General features: G+C 39.2%; 1 protein-coding gene across 3 annotated transcripts in view; it reads left to right on the top strand.

Moving 5' to 3' along the window:
- RARB (retinoic acid receptor beta) overlaps window positions 1–17,618 on the top strand; it is a 724,031-nt gene that overhangs the window by 5,495 nt on the left and 700,918 nt on the right. Inside the window, exon 1 of one of the 3 annotated variants that reach the window (XM_072726687.1) lies at window positions 4,824–4,941. The exons of the other annotated variants lie outside the window; for them this stretch is intronic. The gene's annotated coding sequence lies outside the window, so the exon portion shown is untranslated. Of the gene's footprint in view, window positions 1–4,823; window positions 4,942–17,618 lie in introns of those variants that run through there. 3 annotated transcript variants of the gene reach the window in all.

Raw genomic sequence — 17,618 nt, 5'->3', positions numbered from 1 at the left:
GGAGAAAGTCCTTTAGGGGAAGGCAAATATCCTTGGTTGGATTCTATACTGACATGACAAATTATGGAATTTTAGGTTGTCAATATTTTGCCAAATTTGGAATACCTTTCCTGCATTTAATTTTAGGAAAGGGAAGTCAGATAAAGTTGTAAGTAAGCTTAAGTAATTGTAATCTTTAATGGTCTGTCTTTCTGTTTGTTTGTTTGGCCAACAGAGTAGATTTAATCAAAAAGCTAATCTAGAAATAGAAGAGACTGAGTATAAGGCATGTTAATTGTGGATATACAGATTTTTTGACAGATAGAAAATGAAAGCAAAATAACTGGATGAGATGAGGTGTATGGTCAGTTCACCCCAGAACTGTTTGAAATTCCAGCCTTGTCCACTTTGGTCCACTTACAAGTGTTCTTAGCAAAACAAGCATCTTTGAGTCCTCTTCACTCTGGAGTTATGAAGTGTTACTTCAACAGGGGTGGCAATGATATACGTCCATGTTACCATGTAAACAAGACTCAAATGATCACTCCATGCTGTCATTGGAACTCAAAGATCAAGAAAAGTCTAAGTTTTAATTTTCTAGAGGTAGAGGCATTTCCCTTTATAAAAGAGAGACAGGGATGCAAGCATTGGTTCAACTGTAAATGCACTTCATATTCTCTGGTAGTTTTACAGTGTTGGCCCTGCCTTTAACCTTTGGATGACACTGGGCTGCAGTGTTGGCCTTCTAGGAATCTTCTTTACTCACTTCTTTCTTGCTTCTCTCTCACTAGTATTTCCTTCCCTCTTCAGTGCTTCTCTTTTACTTCACTTTCTCTTAGTCCTTTCCTTTCTTACTCCCCTTCCTCTTTCCCTCATCTTTTGTCTTTTTTCATATTCTTTTTATAAGCAACACCAAACAGAAGAGAAAGATCTACATGAGCTTTTGTCCCTGCTGTTATCATCACGATAGGATTTAATTTACCACGTTGCCCCTGCCTTTTGTACTTGGCGGTCTTTGCAACCATTACCTCAGACTTACCTCCAGAATAAGTGAGATACCTTAAGGTATCTTAAGATTCTTGCCCCATTTCCCCTCTGTCAACAAATAAACATGTAAGGTGGAAGAAAGGGATTGGTAAATTACCTTGTGGATCCATGCTATGACATTCTAGAGTGACCTTTTCTCAAGAAGTAGTCTTTATTACCAGGTGATGGAAAGGTAGCAAAGCCTGCTTCCTGAGCCCAGGTACCATTTTGGAAGATGCATGTCCATCTTCACAATGATGATGACAGCTAGAATAATGGCCTAAATGACAGTGACTAATATCTATTGAGTGTTTGCTATGTGCCAGACTCTGTGTTAAATGTTTGATATGTGCGGCTTTATTTATTCCTCACTCTCAGTAGGCCTGTATTATAGGTGAGGAAACATTAAACAAGGTTAAATTACTTAAACAAAGATTTCAGGATTAAAAGCATGGGATTGACAACTCAGATCTTCTGAGCTGTCGTGCTCTATACTGCAAAAGAGGCACTTCCTCAGCAGCACCCAGATCCTGTATCTATGAATACATTCATATTGAGTGAGATGCTGGAATGCTCCAAAGCCATAATATCAAAGAGATGATGTGTGAGGGGTGTGGCATTCATTGGTCCCACGGGTGCAACTGGTATAGATCAGTTGGGTAAATCTTAAGGTTAGATATTTCACAGGAAAGCATGGTAAAAGCAGCTCATCATAATCTGTCTCTCTAGTGTGATTAGTGGGGAAGCCTAAAAACTGGTGGGATTTGTAGAGTGAGATAACATTAACACAATAGGCTTTGGAAGAATCTTAAGAGATTTAAGTGGCTCCCTGTTTTTCTTTGTCACTCTCAAGGCAATGTGCTTGTTCATTTTGGGGTACACATAGTCTTCAGTGAGAATGAATGCTATAAAACACTAGGTTTGAGCAGAGGAGAAATAAGAGGCCATTATGTAGGGGAAATGAGCCTTGATCAAGGAATGATCGAACAGAGGTGACTGCAATTAGTGTTCTCTTTGATTCTTCACAGAGGCCATGCTCCATGATGTTATACACAGAGAGGGACTGAGGATAAAGGAGACAACCATTGGCATTTGGTGTTGAGTGTCTTACAGGGGACTCTAAAATGAATCCTGTGCTCCAACAAAGTTCATTAGGCAACTTAGTTTGAATTACATGGAGAACACGGGCAGTCAGAAAACATTAGTATCCCAGTAACTTCCTGATTGCTGACCTTGTGTCTCCCAGGCCCCATATAGTAAATAGATTACCCTTTTTTTTAAATGTTACTCAGAATATGACACAGTGTGAGGGTCCTCCAGTGGCTTCCCACCTCTCACTCTTACTAAAAGCCCAAGATCACAGTAGCCCAGGAGACTTCATGATCTAGCCCTCTGTTATCCTTCAGACTTCATCTGCTGATTTCCTTTGTTGAGTGAATGAATGAATGACACTTGAGTAAGCCAGGGGCTATCCAAGGTGCTCAGTCATATTGTTGAATAGATAAGGAAGGAGGGACTTCCTGTTTTAATGGGGACACTAGAGAAATTAAGGTTAGAAATCAAAAGCATAGGAACAATCTAGTGAGTAGGTAAATAAAGATAAAAATTAGTATATCAGAACAGCTGGATCCTGACTTAAGAGTTTTCATCACTTATTTTTTCATTCATTTAATGAGTATTTATTGAACATCTACTTATACCAGGCACTAGTGTAAAGGCTACATGTACATCAATGAACAGGAATGTGTGGCTGACATGCTATTAAGAGACATATATTACAATAAAGTGGACACATAAAACTATAATTTTAGGTAACAATACATCCTATGAAGAATATTAGCATACAGTTACAGGAAGATATGTTCTACAGATCCCATATCTTCCTGGCTTTAAACACTGAGTAATGTGGTCATCTGTCCCCCTCTCTCCTGTGCTGAAAATGGTACTGCTTTCCGAGATGAATACAGTTTAAACAATCTTATATTGAATGACTATATTGTCATGTCTTCCTTAAGATTTTCTTCACTAGTAAAATAAGGCTTACTTTTAAGGTATTTAAAAAAACAGAGTTTGACAAAAGAAGGTCCCAAATTGATGGTCTATGAATGTGCTCTGCATTTGATTTTAAAACTGTAGCAAATGTCTCACTGATACAATGGCAACTGTGGTATTCTTTTGATAAATAATTTAATAAAGAAGTCAAATTTTGAGTAGAGAGCTCTTTCTTGCCAAACACATCAATACATTCAACATTATAGTTAAAAGAGATAATTCTGAAAAATTTAATTTGAAGAGGTTCAGTTTCCATGTGATTTATACATTGCTTACTTAATTTTCTCAGTATCAATTTTAGCCCGTTTATTTTTCAGTTTGTGTTAATTTGTTGTGGCAGGGATAGAAAATGGATACAGGCTCCAAATCAATATGATTGGCTTAGAAACATAAATGATTAATGACAATGTCACATCAACAAAGAAATAATAATTGCTATGGATGAAGCATTCAGACCCTTTCTGATACTATCTACTGGGGTCACTAGTGACCGTGGTACCTGTATTAGTTTTCTATCACTGCCTTAACAAATTAACACACACCTACTGGCTTATAACATCACCAGTTTATTATGCCAGTTTCTGTAGGTGAGAAGTCTAGGCATGCATGCATGTCTGCTACTCTGTTTAGGATGTCACAAGACAAAAAAAAAAAAAAAAAAAATAAGATTTTGGCCATCCTGAGCTTTTAGCTGAAAGTTTTGGGAAGGCATTTGCTTCCAGGCTCGTTCATGTTGTTGGCAGAATTAATTTCCATTGGCTATAGGACTGAGGTCCCTGTTTCCTTGCTGGCTGTCAGCTGGAGATCGTTCTTAACTTCTTAAGGCAGCTCTTGGCTCATGGACCCTTCTGTCTTCAAAACCAACAACAATGAGTTCAGCCCGTCTCTTCAAATATCTGACTTCTTTTCCTACTTCTCATCTGCCTTCCAGCAGAGGAAGTTCTCTGTTTCATGAGGGCTCACATGATTAGGCTGGGCTCATCCAGATAATTCCAAGATAATCTCCCTATTATAAGGTAAACTGATTAAAAAAAAGATTACTGAAGATTTTATTCTTTTATTTGAGGGAGCGAGAGAGAGAGAATGTGGGAGTTAGGGGAGGAGTAGAGGGAGAGGGACAAGCTGACTCACACACACTGAGCTTGGAGCCCTGTGTAGGGCTGGATCCCACAACTCTGAGATCATGCCCTGATTCAGATGCTTAACTGACTGAGCCACTGAGGCACCCCAAACCAATTAGTAATCGTCATTACATCTGCCGAGTCTTTTTTTTCCAAAGAGGGTAACATACTTACCAGAATGACCTCAGGGAGTAAAAGATACGGAGGCCAAAATTTTGCCCACCACAGGGCCTATGAGATCTACCTCTGGGAATGTACTTATCAGCTGGGACAGACCAAATGATCTGACTGTATTAATTGGAAACCTCTAACTTTTGGTGAAGGTGAGAGTGGTGTTCTTTTAGCACACCCTGTAACAGAGCCACTGCAGATTTAAAACACTCATAGTATTAAACAAAACAAAAATTGATTATTTAATTTTGGAAGTCATGGCCTCCAAGAAACAAACTTGAATAAATAAAGGAACTTTGTTTCATAGGGTAAAATATTCAAATGCCTACAAGGGTCAGAAGTCAGAAAGGAAGGTAGTCAGATGTATGACAATAGTAGTATAGACTAAGAATGTAAAAGAAGGTAGTGCTAACTCAGCTCCAGGTACCTGTTTTGCTCTCAAGCAATTTCTTTCTTTGTGTTTTTTCTTCAAAGATCCTATTTTTAAGTAATCTCTACACCTGACATGGGGCTGGAACTCACAACCTCGAGATCAAGAGTCATATGCTCCCCTGACTGAGCTGGCCAGGCACCCCTCAAGCAATTTCTGCCGGTAATGGCAAATATCTGACTTGAAATGAGAGTTTAGAAATCTAGATTTTTCTGCGAATCTGGAAATCTGTGTGAAATATCCAGGTTTTTTTTTTTATGCTGACAAAATCAAAATAAAATATAATACAGCATGAAACCTAATGTATTTGAAATTAAATTTTCCTTGTGGGCTACCAGTTGGCAATTCATGGTTTTACTCATACTAAGTAAAGTGCATGTTTGAGTAAAAAACTATTGAATATGATGAAAAAATATTCAGTTTAGGAATTGTCATTGACAAAGATATTAAAATACTCTGATATAGTAAGATGAGGAACTTTTTGGCTGCCGCTTTTGGACCGTGACAGTATGACTTAATGTCCTACTTTGTTAACCTAGGGGGGGAAAAAGGAAAATAATTAATGCAATAATATTGTTTCTGGAGTGTTTGACTTTACACAAGTATTTAAATACCACTTTTTCTTGATTTATATTCTTCAAGTTTGCACAAGTGAAAGGAATCCGGAAGAGGTGTGATAAATTATCGATTGAATTCTAAAGAGTGTGAAGAAACAGTTTGGATAATTCAAGCACAGATCTCAATCTAGACAAAATTGCATTTATCTTTAGTGTTAACCTTAAAAAGAAAAGTCGGTTATTTTACCAGTAAAAATAGATTTATTGGGGAGTAACAGAGAATTGCAATTTGAGATACGGAGGCTATGGCAAACCATAAGCAGGTCCAACAACCAAAGGAGAGGAACTTTATTTTATACAGAAGAAGGAGACAGTTGTGAGGGGTTGTTTTGAGTGAAAATCCATTGCAGAAAAGCAGAGTTCAGGGTGATGACGCTTTTATACTGGCTGAGGTGCAGGGTAGTTGATTTCTTGTAGGAGATGCAATGTATATTTTGGGGCCTAGAATTGCTGATTCTTCCTGTTGAGATTGGTCTGTAAGGGCCTACAATTGACAATGCTTCCTGCAATTGACCTTGGGTGGTCTGGCCCCTCCTTCTAGCCTTCTGATCCTCCTTAAGGAGATTTCCCTTTATTGAGTTTTACAAGAGATAGGGAGAATAAGCTTTAAAAATCTGATTTAAAAAGAGAATTTATTTTACAATGTATCAAAGTGCATGAAGAGGCCTAAGGACCTGGATGCAAGTAGTGCTTTTACAACTTCCCAGCCAAGCCATGTGAAAATGGGCAATATACACACATCCTCTGAACTTTACATTCCCTTTGTATGAAAGAGAAATTCAAGTTCCCTAACTCACAATGAGTTCCAAAGGATTGCTTGAAGAATATATACTTTTTATAGATTTGGAATCTGAATGGTTAGTATTTGCTACTATCCCTACTGGGCCACTTTCTTTGATCTGGCATGAGAGAGAAGAAAGAAAAATGTGAAGAGGACACCCAGCGTAGCCACTACTGAATCATTTAATAAATATTTGTTGAGCATCTATTCTGTTTCAGCTATAGTATGTGCAGAGGATAAAAACAAACAAATGCAAGCCAGTTACACAGTGCCTTTTGGAAGTCATGTTCTAGCTAGGAAGATAAACATCATAATATATACTGATTCAGGTTCTTGCCAAGTATTCTGGAGATCAATAGGGCAGTAGTGTGGGGAGAGAATCGAAGAAGACACCCTAAATTAAAGATTACAATATTTTTTGGCTGGAGATCGGTATCTAGGAGATGTTTTTGTTTGTTTGTTTTGTTTTTGTTTTTGCTTTTTTAAGGATTTATTTATTTATTTTAGACAGAGAGCGAGTGAGCACTGGGGAGGGGCAGAGGGAATGAGAGAGAGAGAGAGAGAGAGAGAAAGTCCTAAGCTGACTCCAGGCTGATCATAGTGACCCATAAGGGCTTGATCTAATGACCCTGAGATCATGACTCGAGGCGAAAGGAAGAGTCTGATGCTTAATTGACTGTGGCACCCAGGTGCCCCTACAAGAGATACTCTAAAAGATAAAAACTAAGCCAAACTAGACCACATTTTTCCCTATTTGCTTTCCTGAACTTCAGATACTGTGTATTTAATTGAACGAGTCCATGGACATAGTCCTAGTTTTCCACTCAAGGTCATATTTCTAAAAGTATGACATAAGATTTAAAAATACAATTAGGAAAAAAAAGGAATTTACCTACCATAGCCCTAGTGATAACATCAGCATAGATTGTACATAAAAATGCAAACACAAATGCTGTTCTTCAGTTATAGCATATGGTCAAATGCTTGTCATTGGTCAGATTTGCTGCTCGGATGAGGACCACTGTAACTTTGGTAAGCTACAAGAGCAAATCAGAAAGTCCTTACTTAATGTAGGATATTCCAGAAGGTGCGTGATAGTTTTGAGGACTGTACAATACTGTAGAGGATTTTAGAAGGTGAAGCTCAGAGCTAGATTTGAAAGAAAAAAATTAAACCAAATTTATAGTAGCCCGTTATATCAAGACTGGATGCCATGCTCATATTTTAGATGAGTAGAAAAATTAGACTGACAGGAGGCAAGTTAATTACGTAATTCTAATCCTAATAGCCTTTTCTCATATAGCAAATAACAATACAATGGTTTACTATTAATGAAATCATTAGCAAACATTTTGTAATCACAAATAGGAGTTTTATATTGATTCATGATAGTGGTTGTGCAGCAGGATTAGAAAGTACAGAAATTCTGGAAATTATTATTTTGAGTTTATTAATGCATATATTTTGAGATTTTTCTATCTATTGACTGTTATATTATTATGTGGAGCTAATACATAAAATTATATATGAAAGAACCTATTAGAATATGGCACTTTCTGAGTTTTAATAATCGGAAGGCATTCCAGGACCCTTGTTTTTAATTGATGCAGTCTGTTTTTGTGCTCCAGAGGCCTAATGATGCATTAACAATTGTCCATTTTTGTTGGTTCGATTTTCTATTGAGCAGCATTCCTGAGAGTAATAGAATGAAGTAGGGAGGGACAAGATTGAAGACGCCCAAGACTGGCTACAGTTATGGAAATACGCAAATGATGGGAAATAATTCAGGTTATTTTCATTTTTAGTTCTTATCAGAGATTCATTGTATTTAGATATAAAGCATGGAAAGCATCCCATTATAAATTCAAAGCTATAGTTAGATCAGCGTATTAAAGAGTACTTCAAAATGAAATTATTTTATCATTTTGAGTTCTTTATTTTCCTTATAGAAAAATAAATGCCAATTGGGCTGCAAATTATAGAGGATTATCTTCTCTTCTTTTAAGAGTTAGTAATATGAATATTATTTTGTGGGGGGCATTTGATTTGGGGATTGAGGGAGTGACCTTATTAGCATGAAATTCCTTGGCCAATAATCTCATGACTATGAGATATATATTAAATCCTTTTCTATTTATATTCTTTGGCAGGCTATCATTCACTGTTATCATGGAAATTTTGTTAAGTAATAGTTCTCTTGAGAAATCATGGGTGCTTTTTCGAGGTCATGATTTCCTATGAGCTTAAAGAGTGGGCTATCCATCCTTTCTTCAGTTAAGAATCCACTCTGTACCCATTTTCTTTAACACATACTTTATTTGTAAGGTTTCTGACATTCCTTTCTTCCGAGAACTTAAGAGTGATATATCACACTCTTTATTTTGTGAAGTAAAATTGATTAGAGGAAACAATAAACATAACTCTTTACGCATGAAACTCAATATATTTTGAATTCTGGCCGGGCCACCATAGCAGCCTAAGCAGCCATTCTCTGGAGAATGCTGGGCTGTGCCAAAGGCCTCCTAGTAAACAGTCCTCACAGTATTTCTTCTTACAGTGGAAAGAATTTCACCTTTGACCTTTACTATTATTGTTTTGCTCTGACATAACAAAAATCCATCACTTCTAGGTATTGATACCCGTTCATTGCTGTCAAGTTATTGCCAGAAGGGGAAAACTAGCTAATTTTGGGGGGGGGGTATCTATGTGTGTTTTAAACCTCTATCCAGAGGTTTTAATGGTAGCTGTGTTTTAAAAATTGGATTAATTGAGCAATACTGCTAAGCAGAGAATCACATATTATTTTTCACTGAGTTTCAAGGGTCACATGAAGGCAACTCCCATTTCTAAATCTATGACACTTCAAACAATCTGTTTCCAGACAAAAGTCAGCTTGAATGGATGAGGGGACAACAGAAGGCAGCAGGTAAAACATGTATTTTAAAAGATAGGGAGACTTCATTTCAAGTCTTACCTTTACGCTTTACAGGCTGTGGGATACAGACAAGTGGCTTGCCTCTCTGCTCTGAATTTAAGTTTTTTCACCTATGAAAGAGATGATGTAGTAGTGCCTGCCTCTGACAGTTGTTCAAATTTACAAAGGCAAAGTGCCTGGTATCCTATAGGCTCTTTATACTGTGAGTGCTATACACCCATTTCCTCCATGGGCACATGTAGATTTAAGTCAAATAATACTTCCTGCCTGCCCATACAACGGCAAGCTGATAGATCACATCAACATGGAAAGTAAGTACGTGTTTTACTTCTCTAAGTAGGATCCTCATGGAAGCAGCATCAGTATCATCTGGGAGCTTGTTAGAAATGTAGACACTCTGGCCCCACCACAGACCTGCTGAATCAGAACTTGCATGTCCCTTGGGGAATCGTGTGCGCAGGCAAAGTGTGAGAAGCACTCCTCTTGACTGTGTCATTTCTCTCCTGGCAAAGTTGATCCATTGTGGTATTTGCTGTTCATTTTTTTTTTCACCTTTTACGTGTTGTTTTGGGGATGTTTGCGGGGGGCATAGGTGTTCCCTCAGCACTGGTACCTTGGGGCACATCTGTGCATGTTCACCTCCATACATGTCAGTGGAACATCCCTCAGCATAGGGCCTGGCACAAGTGGGACCTCAATAAATGTTTATTGAGTGAAATAAAACAGTCCACAGTCAGATAGGCAGACTCTCCCATCTGTTCCACAGACGCACAGCAGCCCTAGAAGGGCCTGGAGAGAGATGAATGTGCTTGAGGTCTTTGCCAGGAGGCATTACCCATACCCAATGGGGAGGAGGGGTTTGCTCACTGCTGTTCTTGCCAAGAGATCTGCTGAGGTTCTGAAAGCCTGTCAAATATGTGTAGTCAGAACAAAGGACAGGGGGCTTCCTTTCTTTTTTATTTCCCTTGCTTGGCAAAGCTCATGCCACGATTCTTTGGGAGCAGTTATCTTTTGGTGATAGTCTTTCTTGCTCATAAGGGACAATGGAGTGGGTACAGTGGCAGTGCACCATGGTCATATTTTCCTACCCCTGTGACTAACTGGCCTGTGTCTCAAATTTTCTCTATTTCAAATCGTGAAGCTGCTGATTCACAGGCTGGCATGGGGTATGGTTGTCCTAGGGGAAGCTGGGAAGCTGATACTACCCAGAGAAAAATGAAATGGCTGGACATGAGCTTGCTCTCTGGGGCACCGTGAGACACAGGAAGCTGTGACCTCTTCAAAGTTTGGCAAATGCATTGCATTGCCATGGTCTTGGACAAATCAAACATGGTGCTTTCCAAGCCTATCAAATTGCAACAAATATATTGAGATCGAGTTTTGTCCACCTAAACCCAGAGTATATTTCCATGAAGTTCACACACCAATGTTCCTGGACCTTTGAGATCTGGAACCTGCTTCCTTAGTGGTTATTGCTTTAGTGCTCTACCACTCCTCTGTTCCTGTTCCCAAGGCCAGTCTTGGCAAAATTGTCAGGCACGAGGCTTCTTTTGGGAGTCATCCCACCTCACTTTCTGACTCTGCTCAGTCTTAGGAATCTGGTGAACTCAGAACGACAAATTTCTTCCTCTTCAGCAAACTCCTCCTCATCCTTGCTGCAAAATCTCTCTCCTTATTCTTCTATCCAACCATCAAACTCTCATTACCCAGTGTGGCCAATCCCAGTGTGGAGTTAGGAAGAAAACAATGAGATGAATATACATTCAAGAGTAAAATTTCCTCTAATCCTTTTAAGGACAGCTTTCCTTTTTAACTTGGACGGAATCTTTATTCAAGGGAATTTGCGATGATCTGAATGACATTTAAAGTAGTCTATAGCAGATTAAAGAGAACTTTGATCAATATCATCTTTAGCTAATACCACCTACAGTAACAGACAAATGCTTGTATTTCAGTCGCTTAATAAAATTACTTTTATATAATATGAAGGTAACAGTGTAATGACAGCATGCCTGGACTGGGGGGGGTAAGAGGATTGCTCCATACATTCATTCAAGGACCCAGGCTGACAAAGGCTCTGCCACCTTCTATGCCTGGTTGGGCGGGTTGCCCTGGGTATTGGCATCCATTTGACAGTTGGGACAAGAGAAAGGAGCATGCATAGGGGCATCCATGTGGTACAAGAGCAGGAGGTATGCATGACCTCTGCTCACTTTCCATTGTTAAAAACTGAATCACATGGCATGCTCAATTGCAAAGGAGGCCGGGATATGTGACCTAGTTGGGTGCTGGATTTGGTGATCATCCATTCATTGTTGCTGCTGTGGGCGTAGGAAGTGCCCTGTTCCTTTTTTTCTTTCTCCTGCAACTCCTTAGAGAGGTTTGACATTCCCTCCCCCTCTTGAGAGTCAGTTCTCTGCAGCAGAAAGCCTCCCTCCACCCACCTGAAGAACAAAACTAGAATCTTGGCAGGCCACATTTTGATGGTTGCCAGCAGTTAATCCAGACTCAACTTCCTGTATTTCCGAAGGGTGTTGTGAGAATTAATGAATTATTTTAGGTGATTATCATCCCTTTGATCATTGTCTTTGTCCTGTGCTTTTATAGTTTAATGTGATGCAGGCATAGACTTATACAGTACCTCAGTTAGAGGCAGAGTGCTTTTCTATTATCCTACCTACCACAGGAGGAAGTGGAGATGCACATAGGTTAAAAGACATATTCTTTAAAAAAATATTTTTAGGATTTATTTATCTATTTTAGGCCCACTTGGGTGGCTCAGTCAGTTTAGCAACCTACTCTTGATTTTGGCTCAGGTCGTGATCTTGTGGTTGTGAGATGGAGCCTTTTGTGGGGCTCAGAGTCTGCTTGTCCCTCTCCCTCTGCTCTTCCCTGCTCACTTGCTCTTTCTCTCTCTCAAATAAATACATAAGTAAAATCTTTAAAAAAATAGTTTTTATTTATTTATTTGAGAGAAAGAAAGTGCATGAATGCATATATATATATATTAATATATATTAATTCCAGGAGAATAGGTACCTAGTACAGGGAATCCAAAGAAATGATAGAGTATGTGGCCTTTTGTTCCTGGCAAAAGTGAAGTGGAGATACAAAGTGTGACAGCAGCATTACCTATCTGCAGAAGGGAACATGCTGCCCTTTTACTAAAGTAAAAGTTCTTCAGAAAGGAATCAAACCTTCTAATGAGCCACAACCAATAAATCCTGTCCCTCCTTTGGGAAGTACAGAAACTTTTGCAAAGAGCAGGGATTCCTAGGTCAGCCTATGGGGCAATGACTGTGTCCAGACCTCCTTAGTGGGCTGTGGTGGGCAACCAAGTGGCTGCATCCCTGGAAAGACCAGAAGACCTGCTGTGGCTTGAGCCAGTGTACATGCTCCATCACCATCAGCAATAGAGTTTTCTGTCCCTGGGGTTGGAGATAAGCTGTTTTAGCCATTCTGACCAATGAATGTAAGCAGCTGTGAGAAAACCAACGTTCTTCTTCTATGGTTGAAATTTAAAAAACTTAAAAATAAAAGGAAGAGAAGGGCATTGAATACAGGCCCAGAGGACATTGAACAGTTAGTTGTATTTATATATAGGAAGCAGATTTAACAACCTCTTAACAGTCCCTATATCAGTGCTTCTCCAACTTTATTGTGCAAATGAATCACTAGGAGATTTTGGTAAAATTTGGATCCTGACTCAGCAGATCTGTGGTGGGGCCTGGGATTCTGCATTTCTCATAAGCTCCCATTTGATTTGGATGCTGGTGGTCTGGGACCACATTTTAAGTGGCAGAATGCTACATTGCTTTATTGTTGGGGTTTTGTTCTGTTTGGTGAACAGGGCATGGAATAAGAGTAGTTGTTCTAGAATGGAAAAGCTGGGCCCTTCAGAGCAGTGGTTCACTGAGTGTGAGCCCAGCAACTCACCATGTGGATCCCTGGTTAACATGTTAGGAAAGCAAAATGTTGGGCTCCTCCCCAGATTTCCTCAAGCAAATAACCAGAGGGTGGGACCCAGCTGTCTGTTTACAAGCTCTGGGGGTGACTCTGAGTTGTAAACATTTGAGAATCATTGCAGGAAAGCAGCTGACAATGGCTTTGAAAGGTTTGGTGGTTACGTCAGCAATCCTATAGAATGGCTGTAGGCTCCTGAACCATGTCTCCTGGTCTTTTTCTGCTCAGTTTCAAACTGGATTCCTTGGGTTATTACATCTGGGTTATTACATTCTTCAAAGTCTTAGCTTTTTATATGAATCCTTCCATCCTTGTTCTGCATTCTTTATGTGGGGACCACACAAAAGCAAATGTGCCTCCAAAATAAAGCCTGGGAAATTATTTCAGGGTTCATTGATCACTAAGTGGCTGTGAGTCTCAAGTCTCTGCTGAGAACTCCCTTTGGTTGTGGTATTGGGACCAGTTGTCCAGGTTTGTTGGAGACTGAGGATTTCCACAGCATGGGACTGTCAATGTTTACACTAGATCTGGGACCATGGGTCATCCTAATTGTAGGATGTTGCTTTTCCAGCTTTAAAGTGTGAATAACCTGAAGATTTTGTTAAAATGCAAGCTCTGCTGATTTCAGTACTTTCAGGTTGGTGCTGAAGAGTCTGCATTTCCAACAAGCCCCTAGGTGACATACTGTTGCTGGTCTGTGGACCACAGTTGGGCAGCAAGGTAGTATGCCAATCTTGGGATACAGAGTTGGCCTATATGCAGATAAATCGGGGAATCTATAGGCACTTATACTGCAGACTGGCTCCTTGGCCCTGACAAAGTCAAAGAAAATTTTTGAGCCATCTACAGGCATTAGAATTGTGAATTTTACCTACAAATATATGGTATCAACACATCTCTACCTTTTGGGGCTGTGGTTCTTTAACCCATCCAATCCAACACATGTCTTAAAAATTGTCCCTTATAAGGGCAGGTGACTTCCATTATAAAGTAGAGTAGAACATTCTTAAGGCTACAGTTTTCTCAGTTTGTGTTTGAGTATTACTTAATAATTTTCCTAGTTTAGGCTAAGCATCTGCAGATAACCTGGGTATATCTGTCATTTTTGGTCTTGTCTCTGCCTCACGAATGGTTCATTTGTCCTTCAGTTTACAGCTGTGGTCTACCACAGGGTCTTTTGCTATTTGCAGGGTTAGTGCTTTTCAGCATAATGAGTTTTGCTTTATCCATATCCCCCTTTACTAATTGCAGCACAGCAGCACATTCTATATCCCATCTGTTTCCATGATTGATTGTCTTTTACTTCAGAGTGTCCTGGAGAGTTATTAAGAAAAAAAATCAGACTTCACTGCGACCTTTAAAATCATCATAAATTGTGTTTGTATCCAAGTATACTAGTCTACATTATGACCACCCAAAGCACAAGAAATTACTTACTTGCTGTTGACTATGTGATTTCTCCTTACTTGTCACAGTGAACTGTGCACTGAGCCTTTTTGCCTTATTATGTCTTCTTCATTCTGCTTATATCCTGCGTAATTAGTGTTTTTGTCTACATACTTCATCTTTTCATTGATGAAGACAGAGAGGCAGAGCTTAGTAATGGCTCTTAAGAAGCTGCTGGTCATGAGTTTCTGGTAACATATAAAGTTGTTTTGATGTACTGTTAATTCTCATTATTCATGGTAGTTATGGTCTATAAAAATACCTCAAATCCTGAATTAGTGAATACTGAACAGTTACCCCTAGGAGAAATACAGGATTAGGTTCTTGGTCTTATGGTCACAACATTTTCATCAGCTAATTAAATGCATAACCTTGTGTTACATGTGCTTCTGTTTAAAGACACCTTAAATATATATTGTTGATTAATTACCATTGAACTCATGGCCAACAGCACTATAACTCATGCCTGAACAAAGTTCATCTAATATGTGTATTTTCTCTGTGAGGCACTTCACACCCTTTTTGTACTTAGGACCACTAGACAGCACAGAGCACTGGGCTTGGGAGCCATTTTTTTTTTTAAGATTTTATTTATTTACTCATGAGAGACAGAGAGAGGCAGAGACATAGGCAGAGGGAGGAGAAGCAGGCTCCACGTAGGAGCGCAATGCGTGACTCGATTCCAGAACTCAGGGATCACGTCCTGAGCTGATGGCAGACGCTCGACGCTGAGCCACCCAGGCATTCCTGGGAGCCATTTTGAACAGCGAAATCAACCAATACCACACAGAAAAAATCATAGCACTAAAAAGGTATGACAAATGCATTTGTTCACTGTGTGAAAAGTGAAACAAGAAGGTGGAGTGTTGCATGTGTGACCTCACCTAATGTATGCATAGGGTGACCCAGATTTTGGCCATATTCACAAATGACCATGAAAGTGCCACATGTATGGATTTGGGGGTTATAATTACATATAAATTTTAGCAAGTAGGCAAATTCGCAAATATGGACTCTGTGAATAATGAAGATTGATGTATGTTGTCATATAACCATACTCTTCATAGCTGGCTCTATTTAGTCTATGAAAAGGCAAGAATTCATTGATTCTACTTAGTGGAGTAAAGGCATTTGCCTTCAACTATTGAAAAACTTCTAGAAGCATGTTGATAGAGGCCTGTTATATAAAGATATATCATCACTTTGGCAGCATCGTAGCAAAATACAGTATCCAGGGCCCTCATTTATGAACAAACATGGTATCAGGCTTTTTCCAGGTACCATGTATAGGGCGCTAAGGCCAGTGCATGGATCTCTGTTTCAAGGAGCTTGCAATGTCCATGAGAAAGGAGGATCAACTATAACAGTAAACAGTAAGAGCCTAATAGATAGTACAGATAACGGGTATTAGAGAATTTCAAAACCACCACAGGTTGGCTCATTTTGTTTCCTGTGAGACCAAAGTTCCACATCTGCCTTTTTACCATAGTGCCTAGCATATAGTAGGGGTTCAAAATTATTTATTGAGTGAAAATGAAAATGAAAGTGTTTGAGCTGATGTCTTGGGGCCTTCCATAGGTCAGTTTTCCAAACTCTACTTGATAAATTTCCATGGGATATTTATCAAGTAGAATTACATTTCACAAATCAATTGATTATACTTAGCACTTGTAGACTTTTAGCAATGTAGCATATAGGAATCACCTAGGGGAGATTATCACAATGCAGATTCTGATCAGTAGGTTAGAGATGAGGCTTGAAATTCTGTATTTAGTTTGCTCCTCCCCCCAAACATTTTATTATAAAAAAATCAAATATACAGAAAGATTGAAAGATTTTTACAGTGATTACACACACACATATATATGTACACCATCCATATTTTACAATGAACATTTTACTTCATTGCTTTGCAGACCTAGCTATCCATAGCTTTACTTATTCACTTTCTCATTCCTTTATCTTCCTTTTTTTTTTTTTTGATGCATTTCAAAGTAAATTGAAGACATCAGTGCATTCATCCCTCAATAGTTCATCCAGCCTGCATAACTTTAGCTAGAGTTCTGTATATGTTTCTGGATATGAATTTTTAATTTGTTTGGGTAGCAGTTTCTTTATGCATAAAAGTATAAGGTTGGATAAACTTTCAGGTGAAATTTCTGTGGTTTTATGAGAACTTAATGCCTGGCTTAGTTACAGGGGTTAGAATGTGGGACAAATTAAGAGTAACCCCTAAGTTTTGAACCTTGGGCCAAGAAGGTTTTAGTGGAACATAGCCATACTCCCATACTCATGCATTTGTAGTAGTTTCTCACCGTGCTTTCATGCTGCCATGATAGAGGTGTGTAGTTGTGATAGAGACCATATGGTTTATAAAGGCCAAGATGTTTACTATCTGGACATTTACAGAATACATTTGCTGATCCCTGAGGTAAAGAAATAAAAATTACTATGCAGACTGGGAGAGATCTGGAAATTAGAAGAATGAAAACAAACTAAAAAAGTTGGCAGAGTTGACAGAGAGAGTGGGATAACCTAGGTTCTAGAGAATTCAGATGTAAATGCACCTCTAAATAAGATTCCTTTCTAAGGTATGTTGTCCCCCCCCCCCACCCCCATTCTTTCTTTAATTGAAAAAGGGAAAAGCAATAGTGATTCAAGGTACATTAGGCTATTCTGTGCTGTAACAAATGGACCCCAAATCCCTGTGGCTTTCAACAGCAGCTCTGCTTGTCCTCCATAGGTCACCTTTGGTTCAGCTCCATGTTGTCCTCTCTCGACTCAGGTGATAGAGCCTCCACCATCTGGGCTATTAACAGGCTTGTGATAGTCAAGAAAGAGAGAGACAAAACATTAACCAACTCTTAAAGCTTCTTGCTTAGAAATGCACTTATCACCTTTGCTTACATTTCATTGGCCAAAGCAAGTCATGCGGACAGACCTGGGTTCACCAAGATGGAGATCTTTAACACTCCTCCAGAGAGAGGAAGCAGATCAATATGAACAGTAGTGCACTCTTCCTTGCAAGGCAAAACTGTCAAGAGATTTTTGTCATTGTTTAAGGAGCATGGCTTCACTGTGCTTGGAGGAAGAGGGA

The sequence above is a fragment of the Vulpes vulpes genome, chromosome 11, assembly GCF_048418805.1.
Source record: "Vulpes vulpes isolate BD-2025 chromosome 11, VulVul3, whole genome shotgun sequence".
Lineage (NCBI taxonomy): Eukaryota > Metazoa > Chordata > Mammalia > Carnivora > Canidae > Vulpes > Vulpes vulpes.
The sequence above is the reverse complement of the archived record's forward strand: the minus strand, read 5'-3'. Positions and strand labels throughout refer to the sequence as shown.